Genomic DNA, 4,851 nt, shown 5'->3' with positions numbered 1-4,851 from the left:
CAAAATAAACCTTGTTTTACTCAGAACTACTTTTGTCATAAACTTATCATGATCAGTTGTTAGTTATTTGAATTAGAACATTGAATGCTGGGTAAAGTTTTCTGTTAGTTCGCTCAAGAAAAGAATCAGATTATTTGTTAGCAATTAGTCTCCCATATCTAAATCAATCTGATAGCGATCGGATGGGTTTTCACTATCACACGCATAGAAAGCTATTAATCTGGAGTAATGTGCAGTTTGACACTGATACTCTTGATGTTGTCCGATAGGCGTTATTATCTCAAACCTTGAGCGTACCAGATGAGAAGAGTAGGAGAGTGTTTGTGGGCATTATCATGCCGTAGTAACACTTTCTGAAGTGTTCCATATCATTTTCTGTTCATATATGGTGACAGCACTAGTCATATCTTTTGAAGCACTTCGTTGTACGAAACACTTTGTTTACGCCAGAAGATGCATTTCGTTACTGTTGTGGACTCATGCAAGTCTTTAACATATTTTTGTTATGTCTCAACCAACAGTTTGTTTTAATGTAGTTAAAACAAAGGCACCATGTCTTCTCACCAGTTCGACGTATGAGCTCGACGAGACAGCTGTTAAAATTCAAGAAAAGTACATATATCGCTACTGACTGATTTGAATGAGAGCACACGGTACACCTACAACCTTGTTTGTGGGCTCTGCTGATTCAAGTCATTATCTGGTCATCCCTAATTTTGGTCACATGATTCCACTAACAGTTTAAGAAAAATGCTGATATGATTTCTCTCGAAAGACACAGCTAGTTTACTTCCTCATTCTCCCTTCCCCATCTCCAAACACCTAATTGCCGATGAGACGTTAAATATTAATACTTTCCTTTTTTATTAACTTTTGAAGCTTATCCGTTGGATATGATTAATAATTCACACCTATAGGATTGTCCTTGAAACAGCACAGCCATCATGAGCTGTTTCCACCGCCTAAACCCCTCCACCCCATCCCTTACCAATAGCCCAATAGAGAAAGCAAACAAAATGTTACAAATATCAGACTTTTTTATGTGGCGCACGGTTTTCTAACAGTTAAACAATATTCTTCTTAACCATAAAATGCGCAGATACAAGAAAATTCTTACAACTTCAAGAGAAAAGTCAATTAATAAATATACTTACAGCAACCTGAGTGACAATACGTCAAACAAAACCGCCACGAAAGTATGCATGATCCCTTTTTTTCAGGAATAATTTGGTTACAGTGATATATTACACAATCTATATTCCTCTTGTCATACGCTCCATTACCAATGGTCGCAACGCTGTTGTTACGGCACAGAGTTCACTCGGTTTGTAGAAGATATTTAGCACAGAAACTCAAACCTCAACGATACATAATTTCCTGCCTCTCAGTCCACGCTGAAGTGTTGAGATCACCTCGACGAATGCAGGCTAGTGTTAGGAAGTTGTTGACTGGTGACCATAGTCTGCTGCATCGAGAGGGAACTCTTGACCAGCAATGGTTCTGATCAGCAGACACAGCAGAGGACTCTTACGTGAAACAACTTCTGGAAGGTTTTTTTTCTATTAACGTCAGGTTAGAAAAAGAAGTAAACTGTCTTTTTGTTTCCATGAACGTAATAGATTTATATGTCAAAATACGTCTTTGTTTCTCAACATAATCCTGCTCTCGTTTGCGGAATGGCACTTGGCTTTTGGAACCTACTTCTGATTCTCAAGCACAACAATTACTTGCCGCCGCATTTCTCCATAGCTATCCTGTTCGTGTTGAGGAACATACAACTTTGAATTCTTCCCGTGGTGTTATTTATACTAGGCTGCTCGACGGACTGACCGAGGTCGAAATCCAATTGCGCCTCTCTCATCAGGGAGGCATTGCTGTCCATCGGATGATGAATGAGGTAGATTCCTCCTTAGAGCCCACCCACACTCTTTTTCTCACCTCTGATAGAGTGGTTCTTCCGTCCTCGATCAAAGCAGGCTATAAAATTATCACAGTCCGACCGTACATTCCGAAACTGATGCGCTGCCACCAGTGTCATCGTTTCAGCCACACTAGCACATCTTGTCGACCCCCATCCAAATGTATAACCTGTGGTAGGGATGCACATGAGGGCGATTGTCCGCCTCCTTCTCCCCGCTGTATCAACTGCAATGGCGGCCATGCCGCCTCCTCTTTGGATTCTCCCATGTATCTTGATGAGTGGGCTGTCCAGGATATCCAGGTAAAGGAAAAAGTGCCTTACACAGTCGCTCGCAAATTATTGGCTAGTCGCAAACCCTGCGATCTCCGTCTGGCAGTTTTAGTTCTGTTCTTCCTACCCCTTGCTTCATAAAGAGCATGGCTATGCAGGCATGCGACCTCAAATTCAGCTCAGCTCTGAGGTTGTGAAATCACCCAGTGTCAAGGTAGCATTGCCATTCCCCCCATCCAGCTGTGCAACAAGCCACCAATCTCTCGCCTCAAGGGGCGAAACTACCAGCTACAAAAAAGGCAGGCCAGGAAGGACAAAAGGTTACTTCCTATGTCCCTTCAGCCAACAACACTTGAGTCATTCTCTGCTAACCGGAAAGGCTGGAAGAAGTCCAACAAAGGCAAATTGTATTCTCCATCGACGACTCGAAGGTCCCCTTCGACGGTGTTGCCACGTGATACCTCAGCCCAGCGGCATCCATGTTGCCAGCGCGCACCACCAACCGTTTTTCTGTGCTGGACTCCACAGACCGACAGCACAAGCAAGCCTATGCTTCTGTGGACCTCATGGAGCAGGATCCTCCTGCTTCCGTGCGCTGTAGCAGTGAGTCTTTGCAGGCTGGCACTCTTCCCCATCATGATTCTCCTCCAATGGAACGTTCGCCGCCTTTGGCTCCACAAAAAGAATTTATGGCTACTTTTAGCATCGCAGCGTCCCCTTGTACTCCACCTTCAGGAAAAAAGTTGCGTCCTCTCGACCGCTTTGAGCTTTCACATTTCTTCCCAGTTCGTTTTCACCTCCCCATTGAGGTCGACATTCCATCTCATGGAGGGCGTCATGCTGCTCATATGGGATAATGTTCATTGTCAACCCATCTCCCTGACTACCCACCTTCAAGCTGTTGCAGTTCACCTTTTCCTTCCTCGCCTTACTTTTTCCATCTGTACCATTTCTGCACCTCTATCATTCGATCACCAGAACAGACTACCTTCAGCTTCTTGGGCAGTGACCTCCCCCATTTCTGCTACTCGGTGACTTTAATGTGCATCATCTACTTTGGTGTTCTCCCAGAACCTGTCAGTGAGATGCCCTCTTGGCTGATCTTCTTAATGAACTCAACCTCTTTTGCCTTAACACTAGAGCACCCACATTCCTTTCTGATTCCTAGCACACGTATTCCCATTTTGACCTATCCTTCTGCACTGCCCGGCTTGCCCATCGACTTGAGTGGTCTACTCATTCTGAACACCTATTAAAGCGACCATGTGCAATACGTTTTCTGACTCCTACTTCACCTGTGTGCACTCCGAAATGGCAGCTTACTAAGGATGACTGGCGGCATTACTCCTCCCTGGCGACCTTGGAAGAACAAGATTTCCCCAGTTGTGATGGCCAGGTGGCATATCTTCAACCGTTATCCCTACTGCTACAGAATGTTCCAGACCTCGCGTTTTCTCTTTACCACGACGTGTCCCAGTCTCTTGGTGGTCTGAAGCATGCTGCGATGCAATTCGCGGAGACGTGCTCTCCGGTATTTTAACCGTCATCCTACGATGGTAAACTGCATTCATTATACGAGGGTCACTCCAAAAGAAATGCACACTATTTTTGTAAAAATACAGTTTTAATTCTAAATGTGTGAAAGTTTTACAGTGTGTAGATACATCCTTCCTGCTTGTTTTCAAACTTAGTTCAACCTGTTCGCGTGAGTGGCGCCGTCACAGCACGTCTTCAAGATGGCAGCTACACTTGACGTTCGTCAGAAGTAACGTGCTGTCATAGAATTCCTGTACTGTGAAAACGAGACAGTGTGAAACATCCACAAGAGGTTGAAAAAGTTGTATGGAGATGCTGCTGTCGATCGCAGTACAGTTAGTCGGTGGGAAAGCAGGTTACGTGATGAAAGCGGGCACGGCAATACTGAGGATTGTCCTTGCAAGCCGGCCGCGGTGGTCTAGCGGTTCTAGGCGCTCAGTCCGGAACCGCGCGACTGCTACAGTCGCAGGTTCGAATCCTGCCTCGGGCATGGATGTGTGTGATGTCCTTAGGTTAGTTAGGTTTAAGTAGTTCTAAGTTCTAGGGGACTGATGACCACAGATGTTAAGTCCCATAGTGCTCAGAGCAATTTTTTGTCCTCGGAACGGCAGGCCTCGTACTGCACACACTCCAGACAATGTGCAGAGAGTTAACGGATTGGTGACTGCTGACAGACGCACCACAGTGAACGAATTGTCACGCTACGTTGGGATAGGGGAAGGGAGTTTTCTCAGAATACTGAAAGCGTTGGCGTTAAAAAAGGTTTGTGCCAGGTGGGTTCCCAGGATGTTGACAGTGGCTCACAAAGAAACAAGAAAAACGGTATGCAGCGAACTTTTGGAACAGTACGAGAATGGTGGAGATGAATTTCTTGGAAGAATTGTGACAGGTGATGAAACATGGCTCCATCATTTTTCACTAGAGACGAAGAGGCAATCAATGGAGTAGCATCATGCAAATTCACCTAAGAAAAAAAATCAAAACCGCACCTTCTGCTGGAAAAGTTATGGCTACCGTGGTTTTCGATTCCGAAGGAATCTTACTTGTGGACATCATGCCAAGTGGAACCACCATAAATTCTGATGCATGTATGACAACACTGAAGAAACTTCAAGCTCGACTGA

Source organism: Schistocerca serialis, chromosome 5 (assembly GCF_023864345.2).
Source record: "Schistocerca serialis cubense isolate TAMUIC-IGC-003099 chromosome 5, iqSchSeri2.2, whole genome shotgun sequence".
NCBI lineage: Eukaryota > Metazoa > Arthropoda > Insecta > Orthoptera > Acrididae > Schistocerca > Schistocerca serialis.
The sequence above is the reverse complement of the archived record's forward strand: the minus strand, read 5'-3'. Positions refer to the sequence as shown.